This window comes from Lycium ferocissimum, unplaced genomic scaffold (genome assembly GCF_029784015.1).
Source record: "Lycium ferocissimum isolate CSIRO_LF1 unplaced genomic scaffold, AGI_CSIRO_Lferr_CH_V1 ctg20114, whole genome shotgun sequence".
In the NCBI taxonomy this organism is placed as follows: Eukaryota; Viridiplantae; Streptophyta; class Magnoliopsida; order Solanales; family Solanaceae; genus Lycium; species Lycium ferocissimum.
Genome location: NW_026718837.1, coordinates 10,270 through 21,753, shown reverse-complemented (window position 1 = coordinate 21,753; position 11,484 = coordinate 10,270). Strand labels below are relative to the sequence as shown.

At 36.7% G+C, this 11,484-nt stretch overlaps 1 pseudogene; it reads left to right on the top strand.

Moving 5' to 3' along the window:
* The first annotated feature begins 6,397 nt into the window (after positions 1-6,397).
* Positions 6,398-10,777, top strand: LOC132043023 (myb family transcription factor EFM-like; annotated as a pseudogene).
* Positions 10,778-11,484: the final 707 nt, after the last annotated feature.

Sequence of the window (11,484 nt, the reverse complement as noted above, 5' to 3'; positions counted from 1 at the left end):
CTTTGATTCTTGCCTCTTGATCTTTGTTTTCTCTATGATTGGGGTGGAATAAGCTTGGAGAAGGGTTTATAGCTCTTAAGACTTGTGGAAAATGAAAAATAAAATAAAAGAACAAGAGCCCTCTATTTATATAAAAATAGAAAAATCAGCCCGATGGACTTATACGGACCACTTATACGGTCCGTATAAGTGGACCGTATAACACCTTCAAGAAAGGGACCGTTTCTGTAAATGTCATGTTATACGGACACTCCTTATACGGACCCTATAAGTGGTCGTATAACTCCCAGTTGTGCGAAATTTTCTCTCGTTGATTCGTTTGACTTCTAATCCTCGTGGAACCTTCTTGTCACTTACGTAATACTTCATTAACCATAAAATAGGCCGTATAGCAGCCTCTCAAGACATCACAAAATAAATATAGCTCAATTATAGCGAAAACCTTTCCGAACACGACTTATATTTCACTTCCTTCAACAAACTAAATTTCACATATTCGTAAAACTTCAAAATCTTATGGTATGCACCTTAAGCTATCTAATATCTTCCTTAATCTCATAAAGATTTCATAATCACCTTAAACTCACATTGGTCTACTTTCAGGGCAACAAATTAGAAATTTTCCGAGGTGTAACACAAATGTACTAGAAAGGTTGTCAAAAATGTATTTTTTTTGTTTTTTGTAGAAATTGCAACTAAGAACAATGCTCTGTTGCTCACAGGTATTTACTGTATTATATGAATTTAAAACATATAAAAGGATTACATGAGATTAATCAAAATTGAGTTGCATGTATATGTTTCAAGTTTGTCTTATGGTTGGACCCGCTTTTATATCATTATTGCTTTGGAATCGTGATGCTCTGCAGCTATATTGAATTGTTCAATTAATAGAAATAGGTCAAGTGGACCGGAATCCAGTTGATATTTATATGCATTATCACCATCCATAAAAGAAAGTACATACACAAGTGAATATTTTCTATATAACTTGGTTGTTTTGTCTTTCATGTTTGTATTGTTATAGAGTAACTAGGCAGGTCAAGTACTATTTCTACTTGAAACTATCAAGCATGTGGTTAGCTAAAACGTACAAGTGTCAAAGAAACAATTATGAACCAAACATAGAATGCTTATTATATTTGATGACATTGGAGCTTATACCTTTCATAGATTCATAGAGGAATTCCATATATTTTCACATCTAGGATTTACATATACAACATATACTACTGTGAAGGGGGAAGTTCTAATTATTTAGGTTAGTTAGGTATTTCCATTTCAAAAAAAAAGAAAAAAGTTAAAAATTGGGTTGCGCTATATGTATGAAAGAGTATATAATAATGATGTGTTTGGAAAATCTAATACCATGGTCTAACAATCAATCATTCTGATTAGTTGATAATATTAGTAGTAGTTGAAAATTTTGTGAAAGATTCCCGTGACAAATTTCATTAACGCGAAATTCTTGTCGAGTAGACCGTAGTCAAAAATAACATTTATACAAAAGATAAATCAAAATTCAAAAAATAGCATAAGAAAGGCTGCAGAATACAATATCAATTGATAGTTAAAGGCAGACATTATATTCTCCAAATTATTCACTACTAATCATGATTCCTTAAAGGGTTCTAAAAGTCAACATTTGTGCTGGAAAACAATAGTAAATAAAAATTACAGCCCATTCCTCAAATACTTTCTACAACCTCATAGTAGAAAGTGAAAATAAAAGTGGACAACATATCCTCCTAAAAAAGTGGGGGAAAAAAAAAACAGAACTCCATATCTTCCTAAAAAGTGAAAAAACATAAACAAAAATACTGATTTTTTAACAAAAAGGGGAAAGAACATATTCACCAAATCATCATCTTCTAGTCCAGAAATTGAAAGTTTGAAATGTAACCGAAAGGATACTTCTACTATAATAGTTCGTGAAAAAGCACATACTTTGTTCGAGGCTTTTCAAATGACTTTTGCAAGAAAAATTACAAACAATAAAGAGTAGTTTCACGTACCATGAATTCTGGCATACATTCAAAAAAACATCGTGGTTCCTGGCAACAGTTGCGATGTGGGTTGAGATAGAAGAAGCAAGGGTTTTGAATTGACGTGAATCTAATTTTTTAGGCGGCAAAGGGATTTTGTTTAATGAGGATTTAAATTGTTACTCTTGGTTACCTATACCTGTTAAAATGCAAACTTGGTAAACAACTTCGTTCTTTTAAATGAGGAGCCAACTAATAGACGTAGGCTTGGGATACATCTTAGGCATAAAATGTTACTCCCAGTCACAAATTTCTTTTTAATGCCATTAGCTTTTTTTCCTGTTGAAGTTTTGAATAAAATATTACCTAATATGTTACTGCAAAATACATTTATTCTAGTTTTGAAATTTTTTCAAAAATATGTATTAGTTTCGTGAATTGGTTTAAATAATGGCTTGCTTTGGTTAAAAATTCATTGTCTAGCAACATGACCGCTCATGTATCCGAGACTATCTGCAAACTGATTCCATGTCTTCCCAGTCCATATCTCAAGGAAAGCCCACCCCGTCACACACTTTTATTAAATGGCATTTTTCCTTCGCTCTTTCCTAGAAGTTATCATCCCCTTCTTCCTTTCTTTATCTTCTTCTTACTTTTCTTCTCTCTCTCTCTCTCTCTCTCTCTCTCTCTCTCCAGACCCTACTAGTACTCTATTTTCCCCCCACATTTGATCCTCCTTGTGTTCACAAACTACACCTTTTCCCTTTTCTCTTTGTATCTCCACTGTCACGACCCGACTAGGGCCATGACGGGTACCCGGGGCTAACCACCGAGCACCACGCATTCTATCACTCATCATGCATTCATTCATTAATCTCATGCTTATACTCATATTAGAACCATTTCTGCTTGAAATATATTTACTTTATATACATAAGCCTTTCGGCTATCAAAATAATATATATATATATATATATATATATATATATATATATATATATACAATGGGAACCGTGAGACCATACTACCCATAACTACGCATCTACGAGTCTTTACTGAAGTGCTAGACATAGGGATGGGACAGGACCCCGTCATGCCCAAAACATACATATACATATATACTAAAAGAATAATCAATGGCACCTTCGGGAAAAAATAGAGTGCTCTCAGATTAGCTAATAGCTCCTACGAGTCTGGATCGCCTCCCTATCTACCTGTGGGCATGAACACAACGTCCAAAGAAAACGGACGTCAGTACGAATATTGTACTGAGTACGTAAGGCATCAACAACAATAATACATCAATGAAATAGGGAAACATCAAATGAGGAGCAACCTGTAACTGACTGTCAACTATAAAAGAATTATTGCATGCTGGCTTACTTTCATAATCATCATCATATCATGTATGCATATATGTATAAGTCGCCGTACCATATGGGTACGGTGTGATAATCATTAGCATTAGCTCCCCGTCCAGGCCTCCCGCGTCCGGGGTACCATCTCATGCCGCCCACTAGTGGTGTCTGCCCATGCCATCTGGCCATGGTGTATACGCTGCCCGCCTTAGCGGTGTCTGCCCGGCCATATAGGCATAGTGTAACATCATCATCATATACTCATAATAATGTACTCATCATAATGTACTCATCATAATGCATGCATGGAACTCAAGGACAACTATACTTTATCGGGGTGACATAAGGTCGTGAACCCCCGATTCCATTATGGAGCATTCATAAATATTCTGCCTCACCTTGAAGGAATTAGAATAAGGTGAGTGTATATAATGATCAACATCAATAGATTATAGATAGTATCATTTTCTTTATAGGAACATCATATCATGGACTCTAGAATCTTTAGACTTAAGCTTATCATCATCATTATCATACTCATAGTGTATCTCTTATCTCGTATGGCTATTCATGAACAAGGACTCTTAGTTTTCTTGAAAATAGGACATTCATGAAGAAGGAGAAAATTCATGCCATAAGATTCATTCCTTAGAAAGAAAGGACTAGCCTCACATACCTTTTCCTTTAGCTATTCTATCACTTGCTCGTTCTCCTTCGATACTCGCGTTTCTTCCTTCAAGAGAATTCGTATCGACATTAGCTAAACAATTATAAAGACGTGCTTACTAAAGCTAGAGAAAATTGGACAGCATTTCCTTTGTTTATACGACTTCCTCCATATTTCATATCAACTCCCAAACATTCATTACAACAATCACAATATCATAAACAACAATCATCATTCATTTGCATTACCCACATTTCATAATTTCACTTAAATTCTCTATAATCATGGTCATAGTTCACTATTACATTTTCTCACATATAATGCTTATCCCATGTTCTAATGTCATTCATAACATATTTATAATCACAACATATATTAATATCCACAATTCAATCCAAGCTTCTATTAAAAAATGATACTATTCTTGCATTCATGACCCATTTCCTATTTTCTTCTACAATCCAAGTGTTTCAACTTCTCAAGACCTTAAACAACATGAGAATACCATAAAATTTACCTTAGATAATGTAGGAACAAGCCTTGAGTGGAGATACTCTTCTTGCACCAAAACCCTAATTCATTTCCAATGGGATTTCTTGACTTAGATGAACTTTAATGGGTTTCACACTCTTCATTTTGTTGGTTTGATGAAGTTGATCATCAATTTCCTTTGAATTCTTGTGGATGAAGAGTGGAGAATATTCTAGAGGTTTCTTGACTTGTGGAGTGAAAATGAAATGAAATAAAATGAGAGAGAGGTCCCTTATATGATTTTAAAATTTATCCCGACCATGATCTACGGACCAACATACGGTCCGTATAATTTATACTGACCGTATGCATGGCCGTAGATTTGGTCCAGAGAAGTATGCCATTCTGGGCTGATTATACGGCCAGACATACGGCCAGTATGTTGGGCCCTATAATGCCCAGTGGTTCCAAAATCATTCTCGTTGACTCGTTTGGAGATTTGATCTCCAATCCTTATGGAACCTTCTTGAAACTTGTTTAACACCTCAATACCAATCTAAGAGACGTTATAACTTTTCCTCAAAGCATCATGAAACTCTCATTAATTCGATGCTCGTAAATCTTGTCCGACACACAACATATGACTTGCATTCCTTAACAACTTTCTTCCCTTATCTTAAATGTCTTTGAAATCTCATTTAGAATCATCAAATGCTATTTCTTACTTATCAAACATCGTATCTGTCATGCCCTTCGTTAGTCTATTAACCGTACGCTAACAAAAAATTTCTAAGGTGTAACATCCACCCACCACTTGTGTCTCAAACCTAGAAAGGAATCGGCTAACCTCTTTTTCATTTGTATTCTTTTCTAGTTTTCCTCCTTTCGTTCTTATCGATTCACCTAATTCTTGCTATATGTGCCATTTTTAAATTGGAAGTATTGATACAATTTCTATATTCGAAGTTAGTCTAGGTATAATGGTGGCCTCACTTTTAGAGATAAGCCTTGAGTGAAAACCCCACAGCTACTCCATCTTTTTAATTCCTTTGGGGAGAAAAGTCTTGGTCAAACCCAAAAGCTAGAAGAGTTCCTCCCTCACCTTGAAGAAGAAAGGCTCATTATTGATGCTTTCAAACATGAATTTCCACTTTGCATGCAACTTCTTACAAATGGTAATCTTTTCAATCTTGGAAGATCAAAGTTTCAAGCCTGTTTTTCTTCTTTATAATTCATGTCCATTTCTTGACATATAAATACGCATCTCGGATCACATGAGCTAAAAAGGGGGAGCAAGCAGGGCACATTCATCATTCACGTTTTTTTTTTTTTTTTTTGGTAAGCCTATATATCTATGAGCTAGCTTTAATCTTTTCTATATTCCTTTTTAGCTTAAATGGAAACTTGAAGTGGCTTTCCTTGTGCACACTTTATATGTTTGTGATTATGTATCCAATCAAGAATAGTCGGATTAAAGACAGTGGTCTATTATTTATTTTATTCGAATTTACTGGGTATAAACATCTTCTCTTTTCTCTGAATTCAACAACCATGGACACTTTAAGGCAACAACGTATCAAATTTTATAAGGCAAATTAGGGACCAAGACCAATAGTTCTTGAAGAATTCATTCCCCCAAAACCTCAAGAGCAGAAAAGAAAGCTAATGCAGGCGATAAAGCAAATTGGATGGCCTCTGCCCAACTGTGGAGTCCAGGAAATGAAAGAACAAAATAGTAATCAACAAAAACAACTGATTTAGGTGTCTCAGTCAGTCCAAAACTATGGGAAGATAAGAATAGAGAAGGAACTTTTTTCTCATTTTCAAAAGATAGATCAAACTTTAATTTCCCTATCCCAACTCTTGCTCTGGAAGTGATATTGGAAGTGGAAAGAAGTTGCAGGGGAATATTAATAATGCAGGCAAGGTTAGCAATGATTGTCCAACTGGTTCAACAATAGAGCAGGGAAAATGAGGTTTTGCTTAGTAGGCTCATTCTAAAGCACTATTACTGCCACTGTTAGCAACAGTACCACTACTGATTAACCACATAGAAAGGCAAGAAGATGTTGCTCCCCGAACTTGCATCGGCGTTTTGTTAATGCTCTTCACATGTTAGGTGGTTCTTGTCACACTTAACCCGACAGGCATGATGGGGCACCACCCTTCAGGCTTAGGGGTCGAGCGAACCCGCTGACTCTCGTGATACTCATAATCATGCCGGGCCCTTAAATCATACCATGAATGCATAATGAAAGTTTTTCAGAAAACAAACATGCTTTTCATCTTTCTCAAATCAAATAAAATCTGTAATCGTATGAAGTCTGTAATATAATGCACATCGATACATCGCGCGTAGCCGCTTACAAACCGACATACTAATTACGTGACTCCGCTCGCAAAGTCTCTAACATGAAACAACATGTCACAACATAAATACCGACCCCTGCAGCATCCGAAGGAAATGGAGCTCGCCAATCCGGGCCGGAACATCTTCTCGCTATCACCATCTACTCGTCCGTGTACACCGCGTGGCACGAAACGTGTTTCCGAAGAAAGCGGGGCCGCACGGAATACGTATCGAGCATGTAAAGCATGAAACACATTAAACGGATCATAACCGAAATAGGAATTACAGTAAATGGAAGTATACGAATTTAAAATCATAAGACTTGCCTTTGAGAATATATATCATGCATGTCAATATCATAAAACCATCATGTGTACATATAGCGTGTCCCGGCCCTCTAGTGAGGGACTCGGTAAATAAAATCATCATATGCATGTCATCATGTCATCATATACATATATATACCGTACCCGGCCCTCTAGTGAGGGACTCGGTGAATAGCGTGTCCCGGCCCTCTAATGAGGGGACCCGTGAATGTAATCATCATATGCCATCCCGGCCGCCATCCCCATATCATCACATCATCATATACATATACATATACCGTGTCCCGACCCTCTAGTGGGGACTCGGTGAATAATGCAGCCGGAGTTGCACGAACGCGTGTCAACCTGCCCGGACCTCGCGAAAGACATATTGAGCTTTGCACGAGCAGAGTAGTGAGAAACCATACGCAATTAAAACATTTCCAAAGACTCAACGAAAATAGTCTAAACGAACCGTCATTTGAAAGTTTCTGACAAAAGTTATATCAAATATCTTTCTGACGCACTCGGAAACATATCAAACATCATAAACATATCGTAGAACCATAGGGATCATAGTCGTATATCAAACCAATCCGAGTCCACCCCAGTTACGGCCATTATCCATTTTAAGACTTTCTACTTGATACGTCGAGGTGATCCGAGCTTCGTGAAATTAGGGACATTATTCAACATATAACTCTTTTGAAAACAAAACTTTTATGCAACCTTTGGAATTTAGTCATACAAAAGACATAAGAACCATAATCGACTAAATTAAGAGTACGAATATCAAGAAGCGAAAAAGAATCGTAGACATGCTCGGATCATCAGAGTAGAGTTACCTCGAGACTCGTATCATAGCTTACTTACACTAAGACATGCCAAAAGAAAGAAAGGTTAGGCTTTACATACCTCGTCCGCTTCCTAAGCTAATTTGAACTTTAGTCTCGACTTCTCACAATCTACAATACGTCAATAAATACCAAACATTAGCTATAGGTACTTAGGAATTCAATCCTAAGTTAGCATTAGTCTCAGCGTAAATTAGCGCATTTCCCCGTTTATATGCCTAGCCCAGATTCTCAATTCAGTAACCAACAACATCAACCACAATACCAATAGTATTAACATCATTTCCAATACTGACGTATGCCATAAAATAGATCGCACACTGTTTTCTAAATTTTCTCAACCAACCAAATTTGCGATATAACTATTTAATAATTTTATTTCCGTAAAGGAGTCGAAATTCATATGAACAACATCAATAACAATGTAGCCTTCGCATTTTACAAGTTAAATACATTTATTTTCATCCAAAAATTCTCTTCGAATCTCCTTCCATAATTCACAACACCAACAAACGAATTTATTTCCAGCTATTCCCTCCATGCTAATCCGTTAGAATTCTAAATAAACTCGTTAACAATGAAAAGGAACCGTATTCATACCTTAAGCATGCAGCCCCCACGTTATCACTCTTCTTCTCGGTTGATTTTTAGCTCAAATTGAAGACAACGTAGCGTACAACACTTTTCTCTTCATGGGCTTCTAATTCGGGCTCGATTTTGGTCAAAATTGATTTTTCTTCTCTCCAAGGCTCTTCTCTCTCTCTTTCCAGAATTTTCTAGTGTTCTTGGTCTGAAAAATGAGAGGAAATGGCTGAAATTTCACTTAAATAGGCATGGGTCATGGGCCTAACCCAATTGGGCCCGGTTTGGGCCTAGCCCACTGACCTTTCAGCCTTAAAATGTCCATATCTCCTTATTCCGATGTCACCTGTGGACCCACGACCTATGGTTGGAAAGATAATTCAATTATCTACAACTTCTCTCTTTGGTATTTTTCCAGATTCCAAACTTATAATACTGTTTCTGCCCCTCGAAGTCAGATCACCCGAAAGCGTTACTTAAAAATATTTGCTTGGAGGACTTCCACTTTGATTTGGCTCAAGGGTCCTTCTTGAGTTATGTTTAACTTCACATATGTGATTCATATATAAATTGTCGCATGTCCCAAAAAAAAATCTCAATGTGTGGGCCCCACCTCGGCTATGCGAATAATCCGACGTACAAAAAATACGAAATATAATACTGTCAACGTGAGTTTAAATTATGAAGCAACAACATGATTATCAATTTTTAAGAACGTTAATAAGGACCTTCCAATTGGTTGGAATTGCTAGAAGAATAATTTTTCTTGATCAAATCTTCATGGTCTTGATTGGCTAGAGCTTGGCCGAATGGCCTCTTGTTCTTTTCCCCAAGTTTCTTGAAATTTCTAAGGGATGAAAAATGATGAAGATGACTTAATTTGTCATCTTTTATCTCCATATATAATTAACACATGTGGCCCTATGGCCCACACTAATTCACACGGCCACTTAGGCCCTCTCATGAAATATTTTTTTCTTCACTTCTAACCCCTACAAATATAAAGTAATCACATGCACCCTTCATAGCTTGAACTAGTCAAATTTGGCCAACCAAGGGTGGGTCCCACATGCCCCACACGGCCACATGGCCATTTGGCCATCTCATGAAATAATTTTTTCCAACTTTTAGCCCCTAGTTTTCCTCAATATTTCCATCCAATAAAATCATAAACAACTTGCACCTTAAAACAAAGTCGGAAAATAGCCTTGTCGTTAACTTTCCTGCAATTAGCTCGGAATATCCCAATGTACAAAATACGGGATATAACAGTTCTGAAGGTAACATCTCTATTTATATACTCAAAACCAAGTTTTTTAATGTATTTTTCAATTTGGAAAAGCTTACTAATTTGTTACCCTGATTAGTTTATCCTAAGAATGTATACGATCAAAACATAATGTATAATAAATAGTTTATGGGGTATACCTTCTACAATATAATGATGTGGGTCGAAAAGAATTATCCCCCTAATCATGTCTCTTATCATTTGGTTGTCATCTTATTGTTCAAAAAGGTTAGACAATTAATGTTTGTGTGCATAATGATTTCAGTGGCCACATCAAAACAAATCAAGTAGCTGATAAAGGTTGACGGTTTGACCAATAATGAAATTAAAAGCCATTATCAGGTACATATCCTGCAAAATGTTTTTTGGTTGTGACTGCAATATCTGGCGGTTGTGCATATTCCCTACAAAATAGAACAGAGAAACTGATACCTTTCTTGTTTTGTTGTGTTAATTCACAGAAGTACAGAATCCACTTCAGAAGACCGAATCCAAGTCCACAAGTAGTAGGACCTCAACTGGTAGTTTTAAGTGCAATATGGGTTCCACAAGAGTATGCTACTGCTGCCCATGGTGGTGACACTCTTAGCTAGCCTTGCTGCCTCCCAACACTATTGTGCAACCTCACCAGATGTTTAAGAATTATATTCGTAGACACATCAACCACCACAACTTCTCCATCATCACCACCAACAACAGCTTAATATGTATAAACCTCCCTCACACTCACAAATATTTCAAAGCTCCCGTACCGAACCGGTGGCTAGTGGGAGAGCATTGAGGACGGCAAGTCAGAGACCAGTAGCTGGAAGGTTGACAGTGGTGGTGAAAATGGAAGAGAGAGAAAGGTTATAGTTTTAAGGGAATCACAAGGTGGAGAGACCAATACCCAAAGTGACAGTACTCTCAAGTTTTGACAACACTTTTTGTGATTAATCAGATTTTAAGTTTACACAATTAAGATTAGAAACTTAACTATTAAGAAGGTTCCTAGAAAAAAGAAAGTTATTTCCTATATTGTATAGAGGAAGGGGAAAATGCCATGTATAATTAAACAAAAGAAAAATGCGCCCAAATGAATTTGTTTTAAGATCCATTTGTATGTTTCCTTATGCTAATTGGATAAACAATGAAGATTGGATTTGTAACGATCCGTTTGGTCATTTTATGTCTTTTTACTCTTTTTCACCAAAATACCCTTCCCATAGATTCATTATGGCATTACTTGCAAGGATGGGTGACGTGATTCTCGAGGCAATAGGCTGAGTTTCAGATAAGATTTAGTAAATTTGGAAGTTCTTAAGTTAAGAAATTGAGTAAGTTTGACCAAATTTAATATCGAGGTTAAATGGGTCCATACCAAACTTTCATCAATTCCATTAGGCTCGAAACATGATTTATGATTTAGTCGGTAGTTGGTTCGGATCTCGAGAGTTTTGAGAGTGATTTGGACCCTTAGTTGGGAAATTAGTAAGTTCAAAGTTAAGAGTTGACCACGGTTAACATCGGGTCAATACAACCCCGTGTTGATATTTTTAGTGTGCGAGCAAGTTTTTAGTGTGTTTTATGACTAAAATACATATTTGGTTTGTATCCGGGACAGGGTTGGGGGGGTGGGGGGTGG